Consider the following 15,135-nt stretch of genomic DNA (forward strand, 5'->3'; position numbering starts at 1 on the left):
TTTCTCTTTATTCTTCACCCTGAAGCAACTTTGATCAGTCCAATCAACCTGCGGTGCGATCCCAACACTGAGCGACTCCATACGCCTGATGCCCTGACGCTGACACGTGTAGGCTGAGGAATTACACAGAAAACACGATCCTGTCACGACAGCTTTGCAGGACTGACACTTTAAAAGCTTTTTGAAACTGATGTCAACATTCATATAAAACAGGCAGGCATCCAGGCGATCACCCTTTTTTTTCCTAGCTGTAGCTAAATAACCTGTTAATGCAACACTGCGGCATGTCGCAGACGTTGGCAGCATGCAACGAAGGTCGCAAGTGGCTCTCTCTTCTTATGCAATTAACCCAGTTTCTCAGTGAGGCAGCAATCTGTGGGGAAGCAATTAAAATCAAAATTCTTCGCAGTGTGTGGACTTCACAGGGAAAAAAACCTTGGACAGGATAGTGTTTGTTTGGAGGCGTTGATTAACGATTTTCCTTGGATATCTGAGTTCTGAAAAAAAATCGATTAAGTACACATGAACGAAGTGAGATAGGAAGAAAAACATGCGGGAAGGAAGAGTGTGTTAAACTAAACGAGGGAGAAAGAAGAAGAAAGGAAGGACAGTAGGAGCAAAAGGACATTTGGGAATTGTCAGTTTACTCTTTTCTCTCATCAAAACCATGATTTCGCTAAAAATCTATTATTCCATGTTGGATATTGAACCGATTCTTAATTTATTCTCAGATTATTTGTTCATGAATGCAAGGCAGCTCATGCATAAAATCTTATCAACTCACTTGACTCCCTTTAATACAAACACAGCCAATAGAAAAGGAGATGCTCCCTCCATCTATTTATTTGTTCTCAGACCTGACTGTGTGTGTGAGTGTGTGTACGAGCGTACTGTGTACTGACCTTGAATTCCTCCTGCGGGCAACAAACAATCCCAAGTCTTTCCCCTCCTCCCACAAATGAAGGTTGCAAGGTGAAGTCTGTGTGTGCGCTGAGCAAGGAGTCCTCCACCTCATCCGTTCACTCTTTCACCTGCAGGAAAACAACGAGGAGAGACAGAGAGCAGTGATATGAGAAATGCCATTGATATCAAGACATTTGTGTGTCATCCAATCATTTTATTTTGGAGGAGACAGAACACAGGGTCTGCCCAAACCCTTGCTGAGGTCTGGAGTTACATCGTTCTCTAAGGGTAGCATTAAGAAAGTCGACATAACAACAAAGTCTTGTTTTCTGCATTTTTTTCTAGTTGTTGTGACGGATATGCGTATGTCTTATTTTTTTATGAAAAAGAAACAAATCCTAAAGGCATAATGCCATGCAGGAGGGATTTTAATTCAGCACGGCCTGGAAAAGCCTTTTATAAATTGGGTTACTGAATCAGGGGAGGTGCCCACACACACACACACACACACACACACACACACACACACACAGAAAGAGATACTGTAAATGTAAAACTGCAAGCTGTGGGCAAAGTTCACAAAGGAGAAACAAGCAGTTAGTAAGTGAGCTTTAAAAGTGCTGGTTAGCATGTACCGGACCAGACTAGCTGTTCCCCCTCATTTCCAGCCTTTATGCTAAAATAAGCCAGCCCATTCTCAATCCGAACTCATAAAACTGCCAAGTCCAACGAGCTGCTACTGTTTTAGTTGGTGCTAACCAAGCAGACGTTGAAGCAACCATTGGCTAAAAGGAGAGCAGCTCTAGAGATCACAGAAACAAAATGTTTGCTGTTCCTGCTTGGAGTCGAGAAAGATTGAATGCAGGTATTGTTTGACTTTGAACCTTTAGGTACTACTTGGCACAAAAGCATTGAGTACTGATACCCAACCCAAAGAATGTGCCACATTGCGTGATATTAGTGTTTAGTGTAGCATAGTATGTCTGTGAGGGCTTTTCAAAATTTTTTCAAGGGAATCAGTTTTGAAATGGAACTATTATGATTGAGACAGCTGAGACATAGCTTCCAGGGAAACACGTTGTCTTAAATTTAAAAAAAAACACTGTCTGCACTGCTAAACAACACGCAGCTGAACTGTCCCTTGAAAAAGTGTATTTGAAAAATAAATAATGAAACCAGAACCATGTTAAAAGCTGTGATACATCACTGTTTGTCAGGTTTCAGTTGAGACGGTACACTTTTGAAAGTACAAAAGGCTTTTTCAGCCAGAAACCTTTGATCTGAACATCAGTAAAATACGCCGTGCTTTTGCCTGAATTTCATCTTCTTGGCTGGCTGTCGCTTTGTTCTCTCATTTTAATTCATCCCATCTGAAATCAACATCTGAAATGGGTTAAATCTATGATATTTACATTGGGAAGAGCCTATTTTTAGTGTTGCACCACCAGTGTATAGGTTATTTTAACAATACAGGTGTCTTTTTGACAAAGTATTTTAAATCACGAGGCTCCTCTAACCTTGGACTCACTGCTGCTCCTCACCATGCAGCCCCACAGGTCATGGGATGAGGTTGCCACATCATAGAGCCTTGGGTCAACATGATAATTGGGGGCGCCTCTTTGTGTCACGCTGACTTTGCAAATCACTTCAACGTGTTTTCGGGGTAGGTGCCTGCAGCGTACATCACTCAGCCACCAGCCTGCTTCACTCGGAGCTAAGTGCTGTGCCAATTATTGCATGACACCGCCATCCATATCTGTTCTCATGGAAATTCATAATTTATGACACATCCTCGCTTCTGCCTCCGGGGACCTGAATGCTATTATCCTGCTAAAGTGAGATCTGATTGGGCAGCTGCTATCTCACTTGCTTCTTTGAAGTCATTTCTTCAAGTGCCCCTCTATAGTCCCTATAATGTATCATCGTCCAGCAGAATAGACATACTGTGAGCCAGATCAACACCAGCTATCTTTCTCTCAAAACGGCAACTCTGAAGAACTCTGACAATAACCCTGCTTTAGACTATTAGCCTTAGTGCTGTGATATTTATAACAATATATTTTTTTGTCATTTCAGTAATTTAATCATCCTCTCTATTTTGTCAAGGGTAGATATAACACATGAACTTCTCCTATGCATAAACTTTGTCCAATTTAGATTTGCACAATCTAGTGTCATATACTGTTGGATGCAAAAATGCAATATCACTTATTTGTGAGAAATGGCTAGAACATTAAAAACACATTAAAGGGTAAACTCGATATTGTTTAACCTAGACCCCATGTTCCCATGTTTTTGTATCTAAGTGAAAAAGTGGAACATTTATTTAAATTAGTTCATAATTGGCAAAACAGGCTGCAATGTAACCATTTGGGACTTGTATGCACCATCAATTTATTCCACCAAAAGTTTGTTTTTTCCCCCTAAAACATAATCATTCCAAGTCTTTGACAACTTATGGAAAGTGTCCCTGTAGAGATAGACCATTTTTAAACACTTAGATTCTTTTTGTTTATCTGGGAAAAAGCCCTGAAATTGCGATCACTAAATCCAGCAGACTTTATTTCAATAAACAGGCATTTTGTCAGTGTAAAACACATGCATTCAAAGTCGACAGAAACAAAATAAAACTTGGATAAACCGTCCTGATTCTTTTCATTGTTTCAAAATCACCAACTTTGGGTTTTGTTGAAATAAACACTTCACTAAGCCGATGAAATGATTAAATATGCTGGCTTTTTACCTGGTAAAATTGCTGTTTATGTTAATGCAGTCTGGTGGAATTGGCAATACACATTTTGGGACTGTCTGTAGTCAAAAGGGTTTGACTCTTTAATAAAAAGGTCTATTATAGAGGAGATCCTTTCCATAAGTTGTCAAACAATTAGAATAGAAGTCTGATCATTCAAAGGCAAGAACAAACACTTCTAGCAGATATAAACTGATGGGCAAGCATGCCCCAAGTGGTAACATTGCAGCCTGCTTTGCCACTGCCAGCAGCAGTGCTCTAATTTTAAACTGGAGCAGTTTCAAAAAATGTCTGTTCCCATAAGTAATTTGGACTCAAAAATATGGGTAAAATAGGTTCCAGTCTGAAAAATATTAAATATACCATTCTAGAACTCATACAGGCCATTATCCATTAATCATAGTATTGATTAAATTTGTTCAACCTAAATGTCTTACTTAACCTTAGCTGCATTATAATATTACTGTAAGACTTGACTTTCACCCAACCAATTATCATCTTGACGCCTTTAAACAAAATCTGTTTTTCTGATTAGCTTGATTTTTCTACCTCAAATTGATCTTAGCTTGACAGTGAATCATTGTAATTCGCTTAAGTTTTCAACCCACTTTAACTCATATACATTAGCCTTTTTTTCTTTCAAACTGGGCGTGCTTAACACCATCTGGCAAAGCTAAATTAAAGAAAACCACTATCCTACTGTATGGTATGAGTCATTATGCCTACAGATTTATCAACTAGCACAGTAAGTGAGGTTTACAAAGACTGTTACATGCTACATGTATCACTGATTAACACGTGAGTCAGCAGTTGTTTGTAATATAATGAATCATCTTGGCAAGCTTTCAAAGAGGCTATACATTATCTCTGTCTTGTAGCTGCTTACAGAGCTGCCTCCATGGTAGCTTTCATGCTTTTCTCCAACAGAATAACAGTCTGAGTGGTGTAAGCAAAGAATGTCATTAAGCTCTTTTCTTTGAATAGTTCTGTGGAAAGATAATGACGTTGCATTTTGCTAGCAGACGACCTTGTGTCATTTTTTCGCTGTTACAAAAAGACTTGATTGTGTTGTGTGAGTCACACAAGACAAGGACGTCAAGCAGTAATACATGGCAATAGTGGTTTTGTTGCATACATCAACCTTGGTGATGTGAAAAAGCCAGGTGTCTGCAATTTGATTTCTAGAACAGGTATCCAAGAAATCAAACTGACAATCCTCAGCTTTAGTGTTGAAACCTGTTAAAGAACTTACCTTTTATGTTTTTTTCAGCACAACCGCCCATAGTTATTACCTCAGTCAATTGCCCTTGCACTTGGACGATCAATTCATTTGTCAAACCCAGTCCATTTACTTCACAATAACACTTCAGTTGCAAATGGAAGTTGTGTCAGTGACGAGAAAATGTGATCCTAACCAAAAAAAGATGGATTTTTGCTCATGGACGTGGCTGAGAATGCATTCCTTCTGAGGCAACATTATGCCTCAAAATTGGACAAAACCAGTTAACTGCATGGTGACCAAACCTCACTGAGTCCCTGTATGAACTCCTGAAATGCAGCAAGACCAAAAATCACAACATCTGAGGGCGTGTTTTATTTCTCAAGATTTTTATGGTAGGACATAGGCCATGTCTACTTTTTTATGCATTGGGGACTTAAAATGCATTCGCCCACAAAGATTTCTGCTGGGAACCCGCAGTGGCGAATAAACACATCAGCTTGAGTCCATTCCCCTCTCCCTGTCTCATATTTTCCAGTCTATTGCCTGTCATTCCACTGCCTCATTTGAGCCTCTCTCCCCTCTTTGCAGGAGATAGTTCTGCAACTCCATTAGCGAAAAGGTTGGCTGAGAAATCTGCAGGATTGCACCAACTCTCAGGGACTTGCCACTTACTAGTTACTCCCAAAGGTGATGCCATAATTCCTCCCCTCCCCTACCCTATAAGGTACTTGTGAACTTTTTTGTAGAAAACTTTGCCATAAAATGCATTCAATTTCACTCATCAAACTTTTACTTCCAAACAATTTCAAGTCCATCTGTTGGAAGGACTGATCCAATGGAGAACAAAAATGATGATCTGCATAAATTATTATTTAGAATTACTCAACATTTAGCCTTCGACCTCACCTCTGAGAAAACTATAGTAGTATAAGGTTCAGTATGCTTGAAACAATCTAGGTTATACAAAATGTACTGTTAGGCAATCATTTCATGCACTCTGTCCTAATTCCTCAGAATGTATGCAAAAGCATTATGCATCAGACCATTGCTTTAACGGACAAATAGATAAGTTTGCGTTTTCTTTGATATTAAACGACCCTCCAGTCTGTGCTTGAAGTACATATTGTCCACCAGCTCCAATACAGACATAGATTTTGATTTGCCTTGATATCTTAGGCATTGTTATATGAGCTCAAAGTTAAACCAAAATTGCTACAACTTATTTTGGAGGAATAACAAGAGTGTCTACATTAGGGCTGAATGATTAATTGCATTTGCGATTATAATGCGATATGAGAAAATGATTTTCTAAGATTTTCTAACTGCAAAGGCTGCGATTTTGACCTTCGACCAGTCACGTGATGTAGTCACGCGAGCGGAGCTGAGCAGATCAGGTGGGGAGAGAAGTAAACACTGCGCTTTAACCTGTTGCACAATGGCCTCGGGCTCGACAGAAGCTGACATTGCTGAAAGTTTAGTGCCAAAGAGGAGCAGCACGTCAGTTGTGTGGAATTATTTTGGCTATAAAAAAGAAGATGCTGCACAACGCCAGGTATTGTGCAGAACCTGCCTTGCAACCATTGCCACCTCAAGAGGTAAAACTACAAACCTGTATCAACATTTGGATAAACACCACAAAACCATGTGTTTGCAGGATTTTTTAAGTTTTTGTGGTGAATGTTTACAAGGCTGCAAGTTAAATATTATGTAAGTTTACAACTGTAATTGAAGTAACTACATAAACTGTCTCCGTTTTGTATCAATTAATGCTTTATCTGCCTTTATCTTAACAATGGCCTATAAGAAAGAAAAAAAAAAACATGGATATGTGATATTGTTTATTTTATTACAATATGAATTATTGCTTGTGTTAGAGGAAAAATACATGCAAAGAGGACCTTGAAAAAGTAATCGCATATTAAATCGCAATCGCAATATTGAGGAAAAAAATCGCCATCGTTCAGCCCTGGTCTGCGTTTGTATTGTAACTCATAATCCCTCATTTTACAGGAAAGCCATGAATCTCACAACTACAGCAAATGCAGTAGATAAAAAGTAGAAAAAGGAAATCAGTCTTTAAACTACAAGGGTTAATTCCAACAGACTGTTTGGGATGTAATTTTACCATTGGCCCGTCTTTTTTTTTTTTTTTTCGAAAATGTCAAGCACATAACTACCAGTGTCACTCACAACTGAGGAACCTTGGGGTTGGATAATGGTTACAAATAGCTAGTTTGTACCCAGGGTTATCTGACCTCATTAGAAAGCTGTTCCCAACAACTACAGTGGAAGGCCTGGTAAAAGGCCAAGCCTCATTAAGAGTGGGAAGATGTGTAATCATTCAAAAGGAGGATAACGTCATACATTTTCAGACTGTTTCTCCTGGAAGACATTCATGTTACAACTGAAGTTGCCACATACCACCATGTTCTGATGTTGCCATCAGACAGGAAGGCACCTAGGCTCCTTTCCTGAAGGTATGATATGCACTGGCAGTTTGAATAGCCACCAGACTACAGTAATGTAAGGACCTAGAAAGTCTCCATTGACAAAGGGACGGTATTTGATGACTTGGGATAAGAATATGTTGAAATGTCGCATGTATGGCGCATGTCTTTTCAGGGCCAAATGGATGAATCCTAGCACACATATAAATATATATATATATATATATATATATATATATATATATATATATATATATATATATATATATATATATAATATAGTCTATCCTGTTCGTCTATAGAACCTACTGAAGCACCATATTGACAATGATTTTGACATCCTCCTGAGAGATCCTGTCCAATAGTACCTAGATATACCAATATGCATTGTGAACAAAGTTCTCAACAGCTAATCCTCAGCCCTGTCAGGCTTTGCCAGTGAGCACTGGCCATTTAGCTCCTCATCACATCTGCCTGCACTTTTTCTTGCCTGACAGTTTTACAAAATAGGAATTGTATGCACGGTTACAATAATGTGGCAATGGCTAATTTCGAGCAGCTGGGAAGCACAGGGGAAACATTTCTGTATGGGCTAAGGGGCCATAGAAGTCATCCACTTTTAGCAATTATACTCCACCAAATGATATATTATTACACTGATGGTAATATAGAAACAAGTTATTAGGTGAAATAAACACTTGTACCTTTTGAAATTGGGGTCTTAAAAGACATTTTCATACACCGTACTGTCTCATTCAGCCCTCGGGTGTAAAGAAAGTCATCTCAGCAGCATTTTGCGTTCCCCCATCACCTGCTGACGTCAAAATACATCTGTGAATGGGTGTTGTGAAGCAAACTAGGCTGCTACTGCGAGCTACAGCAACAGACGTGCCAACCCTACGACTAGATATAAGATTAACAATTTGTGAATGGGTCACTCTGAAGAACATGGCAATTACTTTTAGAGTGAAATAGAAAGAGACATTTTGCAGGTCTACTGGCTTTTCAGATTTCCCAACATGAGGCATACATGCCGTCCACTTGAAAGCATAATATCTGAGACCATGGCTGTCAAAACATACTCTTTCAATCTCTTGGGTTTATAGGGTTGAAATAGATACACCTGCTTATGGATTTACTGTGTTCCTGGACCTTGATCAAAGGTAGGTTTCTGCTGCCTAGAGGCTTTAATACTTGTCTACACGGCCAGCCGCGCCCATTGATAATGATGCATGCAAGGTTTTAATGTGATTTCCATGTTCTGCTTGTCAATGTTACCTGACAAAAAGCCTGTGGACTCATTTAGATCATGCATACTGCAGATCTGCGGAAAGTGTGTGAGTGTACAGACAGATCACAGCTGCAAGCATTTACTGATGGGTTAATGGAGTTTTTTTTTCTTCTTTTTTTTCCACAAGTCTAAGCTTAGAGGTTTTGGCAGATTGTGTCAAGTGCAAAGCTAAAGGCCAGAGTGAACTTGATTTACAACTCTTGATTTAGGAGCCAAGTCTTTACTCATGGAGCTCCTGTGAAGCAGCCAGTGTATTAAGAAGTATTGAGAACTAGTGAGAACTACTACATTCATGACTCCATAAACACCCTCTCAGATCATGGCTCAAATTCGTCTCACAGTCAAGGACCCTGCCTCTGTACATCTATTTATTACACTTTAACTCAATCTAAAGTATGAAAATCTTGAAATGGCAGAAAACAACCCAATCGGCTTTATTAAATGTGATCGCTAGAATGCCACTCAGCGCATGCCAGGAAATAACATTTCTGTCAGCACGATAAAAAGCACGAGGTGACAAAAAAAATCAAGTGTTGTGTGCTTCGGCAGTTACTCAGAAACCTGCAATGAAGTGTCAAGCCACGGGGAACTCTAACCTCTCTGTCCCAGTGTCCCAGTGCACAGCCGGACAATGCACAGAGGAAACAGCAGGAGAATAATGAGTAGGGAATGGGAGAAAACAGGTTTTTCTCTTCGATCAAGAGCTGAGGTTAAAGAATTCATTTAAATGGCTTTGCAGCACTGCACAGCCAAGAACAGACACTCCTGCAGAAACACGCACACACAAATACAAACACACATTCACTTTGTTGCCGCTTCTGACTGCTAATGAGTAGCAATGTGCCTGACAGTTGCTGGAGATTCCAACAAAAAAAACACATTTAGTCCATCCCGTATTATCTTATCTTTTTCATCCATGGCGTTTATTAACTGACTATGCAACACAATCCTTTCTACTTTCAGTCAATTCAAAAAATACTGTTCACCACGCAAGGAACATACCACTTACACCACATGTTAACAACATGGAAAATGTGATTTTAAAACTCAAGAAATGTGTGCAGCTCAATCCCATATTTATCCAACAGAGTGTAAATCAAATCTTCACGACACGTGGCAAGTCATGTCAGCTTGATATTTTTCATTGAAATAATAATAATAATGTTTACAGAACTTAGCTGACATCAGTGTCTTTTCCCTTGATTTCATTTCATGGTGTGGAGACATGATTGCACATACTGTTTAAGCGGGTAACACACTGTGCCATTTTCACATAAATCGCCCTGATTATCAGTTGAGCTGAGAAGAGAAAATTAGGTCTACATGGAATGAGTTTTTTTTTTTTAACCTACTGCTCAATACTACTTTGGCATTATTTTTGTAGCTCTGGCCATGGTCTATCATGGGTTATGATAACAATTTATGCACTAAAGTCATTGCTGAGATCTGGCAGTGCAGCATCTTTTTTTTTTTTTTTTTTTTTTGCAGTATGTCTATAGAAACAGGTTTTTACCACAACCCATCACCAGAATAACATTGTACATTTCTGCAAACCAATAATATGTACCGTAACACTTTTACATTATTGTGTAGCCGATATGTTGTAAATTTACATTTCTGCAAAACTGTGTTTAATGTGTGGTTATGTTATGGCATAAAAACTACTTAGTTGTGTTTACAAAAAGATCATGTTTTGTTTAAAATACCAAGTTTTAGTGGCACATACACAACTGAAACTACTGCCAATAACTTGCTAAAGCAACTGTTTTTGGCTGAAAATGGCACCAATGTCTCACAAAAAGACAATTGGTTTTAACGCTTGTGGTTGCGTACAGTGGTCTTCAGTCACCTTGCCTAGGATTCATGCCATCCACTTTCTTTACTTTACAATTACAAAGTAAGATCACATACAGGTAATCAAAACTATGAAATGTTGACATGACACGAATGACATGTACAAATCTGCGGTTGCAGAAATGTACAATGCCAACATTTTTTTCTAGCAGTAGGGCTGGTAAACAAGCTAATATAACCAGATTAATAACCACTAATCTGAAAAAACAATCTCTATGGTTGCCAATTCCTTACTTGACAGTAAAAGTTTCAGTCACAGTTTGTAAACTGTGACGGATTTTTACAATTGATAATTTGGATGCTAATCTTTACCATTGTCTTTAATTATTTCTGTCAATAAAGTTTGTTGTATTTAAAGATCTCAACAAATACTTTGCTCAATGCAAATGTTATCAGAACTGGTAGAACTGACCAAAATAAAACCCAAGTAAATTAAAGTGTAACTACATCTATAATTAGTATCTTTTGCAAAAACACGATGCATTACTATTGCTCGGTTTGGAGTTCATTAGAAATGTCATGTGTGATTCTGTGTATCAAACCCCAATATTTCTGAAGCCCTAATCAAATCAATTAAGGTTCACTATTTTTAACTCTCTCAACTGTGCTATATACATGTACCATCAGTGCTTACACTCATATTTTCACTTATCGCAATGTTGTTTCTTGAAGTATCTTTAAATGCTTCATATCCCTAAAATCTGTACAAAATTACTGAAATGCAGGGAATACTAAAGCTTTTACAGACACATGACATATTTGCTAATTAGCTAAATGGAGACCTAGTATTTTTTTTTTTTTTTTTTAACAAATCCGGGTATTTTCTGGATAAAACAGGCATGTCTATCGGAAGCCAACCCCTGAACTCTACTATTTCTGAGTAGTTGTAGTAATCAGAAGAAAGTGTTCCATCATGTCACTGTATGGTCTTGGTGTATGTGGGACAATCTTTTCAATGCTTTCTGTGAGTTCCAAACAATGCTGCATCTCTAGTTTACACCCACTGGAACTGAGGAAAGCTGATATTGTACAATTGAGACATACTGTACATTTCATGCTTGTGTGCCTTTTTCTGCCCCCATTACTGAGGCACCAAGAATCCATATGCCTGAGTCCCAATTATAGTCACATTAGCACACTAATAGACATCCAGCAGAAACAGACAGGGACACACGCATGCAAACAGGGACATAGATCACTCTCTTGCATGCAAGTCACTTCCCTCCTTTAACAGCGCACACAAAACCCAACCACGCTTGTACAGACACAATAATCATATTGGCTCTAAGTGCCTGCCTGTGACTTTCTCTCCACGTGAGGTTTAAGTCATGTGCCTGGCTCTTCTCATTAAGCTAATTCAAGGCTTTACTCAGTGGCCAGCTTTAAATCCAAAGCTTAAGAACACTATGTAGCACAAAGAGGTAATGGGGGGTGAATCTCTTTTGCAATGCCACGAATATACTGCCTTGGGTTGTGCCAACATCTTAATAAGGCCAGCCTTTACTCACCTAGCATTGCCAAGTAAAAGGTTCCAGCACCCAGCAGCCACCTGTTTGTGCCCCTAGGTGGCTGGGGATAAAAGGAGGGGTGCCTTCTGCTCTTTCTGGTCGGAAGTCAACAGCCTCACATCACACCTAATCCGTCCCCTGGAAAGTTCTCATACATCCATAAGTAGACTTTCTAGGCGAGGCTTAGCTATCATAGGACGGCCTCATCTTCTGTATTCCAATAGTTTTTCTGGAGCTATTATCCAACCGCTGAACGCTGCAGGTGAATAACTGCTCTTTCTTTCCTTTTCTTTTCTCCTGTTTTCACTCAGCTCTTCCTTCAGGCAACCCAAATTGAGCCAAGCTTGGCAGCCAGAAAAGCAATTTGTTAAAGGACTGTGGAGTGCTCTCGTCTAATGTTTCATTAAATTATCCCTATTCACCCGCCTCTAGTCTGTAGTAAAGCCTCTTATGGTGGCACTGGGATTTCGAGCAGCGAGGCCGAGGTCAGCTGCAATCTGATATTTCTTTTCCGCAGATTCAGAATGTTACGGAGCCACTCCGGATGGGGTTGCAAGGGTCAAGGCTTTGTTTTTGCCATCGTGTGTGACACCGTGTCCCTCCAGCTGCCCAGTAGAGGCTAACACAGACAATTAGGGAGCTGATCGCAACATGAGCGACACAGCATGCTTGTCTTTGTTATTTCACACATCAATGTTTTGCCGTACATAATTATTTTTCACGGTTGTTATTAGGCGTCTAAGAAGCTCATTAATTTTCATGCTCATACACCGTTATGCTCCCACATATTCTCACGAACCCAAAACACACACACACACACACACACACACACACAGTGAGGAGCTACAACTGTTTACCTCCCCTGGATTTGAACCACTTCACATTATCTTTTTCCTATTAAAAGTGACACCCTTTTGATGAAACTAAAATAAACTGGTGCCCTCCACTTAACCCCTGACATACAAGTTACGTTTTCAAAGGCAACATGTCACACAACATATGCTGCTGAGGTTAGCAATAGCTGCCTTATGGTGACCCTGGGACCTCAACACACTGTAAAAAGACACAACGCAAGTAAATCTACCCTAAACTGACAATGCATAAGCAGCATTAAAACGAAACAAACAAAATAAAAAATACATTCACAAAATTGTTTTTTTTTTCTTCCTAGCATGTTTTGTCTATAATAAGGGTTTATTGGGTTATCAAGACAAAACATGCATCTAGCTTTAAGTGCATGTAACCCAGTTTGACATTGTTATGAAAACATGGAAAACGGCAAACAAGCCAATCCTAAATCCAACAACACTCAATCACTTGACAACACATAGAAAATATCAATCTACATGAAACAGGCTAATTTAATGTGAGCTGGTTATAGCATGAATAGTCACTCTCAGGACCTGAAACAGGGGACAAGCAACTAACACAGGTTTTGCTGACATGACTGATAAAATAAAATCACTTTGCTGAATTTATTGACCTGTTCACAATTATGTTACCATTGATGTCGATCCTTAAATTAACTCATGTCCAATTGGAGTCTAGTTAGATAACTTTGGCTATGGCTCTAAATTTGTTTGAATTAAAAGGCTAACCATAAACAAAAGGCTAGCACTAGGTTAAGAGCAGATCTGCATTCTGCAATAATCTGAATCATTGGATCACAATATTGGAAAAAAGAAAAAAAAGTTTTGTGTCCCCCAGAAAGAGTTTCCTCAGTGTTGTGAGCTTATTTCAGTATTTTCTCTAAATGAGTGCATGTGTTGTCAAAGTGATGTTTTTTAAGTTAGTGAAAAAATATTTATTTATTCATTTGCTTGTGTTGTGTCTATTTGTGGTACATTTAGCTCTCTGGGCCACTGTATGCCTGCCTTCTGTGTTGCACAGTTGCTGTTCTAAGGCAGCACTGTTAGCATTTGTAAAGCTGCTATTTCTAACATAGCTGCAGCATGTCCTGAGGCAGTTGATGGTGTTTCCCACTGTTTGCTTAACAAAAACAAAAAAATGCTTCCATAAGGCCCAAGGCAAAGGTATCTCAGAGGGTAAAACCACATACTGAACCATGTTCCGACAACATTACGCCAGGATCACATTTAAGACTCAAATTTATGCATGCTCCTAACCATCCGCATGCAAATTTCATTTGTTAAGTCCCATAACTCAAATGTGTTTGGAGAAAAGTGATCAATATGTGTTACATTATACATTTTCATAACTGATTTACTGAGAAAATGCTCTTTTTACATACATTGTATTTGGTATATAAGCTAACAGCACTCCCTTCACAGTACATATGCAACACCGTCACCCTGATTCAGTGCATTTGCAGTGATTCATGCAGCCATAATGGATTCTCTAATTTGAAACTAATGAACTTCCATTGGAGAGTAATGAATTCCATGCATGATCCTGCATTAGTTTGCACATGTCCTCCCTACTTTATAAGCTCTGGAATTAAAACCTACACTAAGTACTATGGTCCCTTGCCCTCCTTGTTTGTACACAATGTTGGTTAGCTAATTCACTGCAGGCAGCTCAAGTACATTTAACTTCCACCCTTACTAATTTAGAGTAAGAAGGGAAGGTGTGGTGGCATGTTTCCAAGGAGAGTGCTCTTTTCTCTCCTGACTACAACCCCATGACAACAGTTATCTCCGTTCCAGTAAGTACATGTGCGGTGTGCTAAGAGCCGACTGAACATAATGATGCCTAATTGAAGGACAACAGCAGGCACTTAAGGCATGCATCAAAATCCCGCTGCCATTTGTTTCTTTCTATTGACTGTCCAATTACTCAACGCTCTTTCCACCCTCTCGTGCAAACATGCAGAGAGGGAATACCAAGCACCTGAGTCTGAAACAAATATAACACAGCAAGAACATATTGGCTCTGCGACCTTGGAAATTTCTGTGCACATATTGCTGGCATGACCTGACTAACAATCTGTTATTTGCAGGAATCCCTGCTGGTCTGCTGCATATGTTGACAAGGTGACAATGTTTTACCTCAGCAATTGAAAGCACATAAATTAAATTTGTCCAATGTATCTTTACATGTCAAGGCATCATGATGTAAAACGGAATCAGTGAGAAATTTGTCACGAGCCATTTGCGAACACAGCATGTTCACACTTATCAGCCATATTGATATTTGGAGGT

At 39.2% G+C, this 15,135-nt stretch overlaps 1 protein-coding gene across 3 annotated transcripts in view; it reads right to left on the bottom strand.

Annotated features, from left to right (window-relative positions):
- LOC121954068 (leucine-rich repeat and fibronectin type-III domain-containing protein 2) overlaps positions 1 to 15,135 on the bottom strand; it is a 285,943-nt gene that overhangs the window by 91,152 nt on the left and 179,656 nt on the right. Inside the window, exon 1 of one of the 3 annotated variants that reach the window (XM_042501388.1) lies at positions 903 to 1,027. The exons of the other annotated variants lie outside the window; for them this stretch is intronic. The gene's annotated coding sequence lies outside the window, so the exon portion shown is untranslated. Of the gene's footprint in view, positions 1 to 902; positions 1,028 to 15,135 lie in introns of those variants that run through there. 3 annotated transcript variants of the gene reach the window in all.

The sequence above is a fragment of the Plectropomus leopardus genome, chromosome 14 (genome assembly GCF_008729295.1).
Source record: "Plectropomus leopardus isolate mb chromosome 14, YSFRI_Pleo_2.0, whole genome shotgun sequence".
Taxonomy (NCBI): Eukaryota; Metazoa; Chordata; class Actinopteri; order Perciformes; family Serranidae; genus Plectropomus; species Plectropomus leopardus.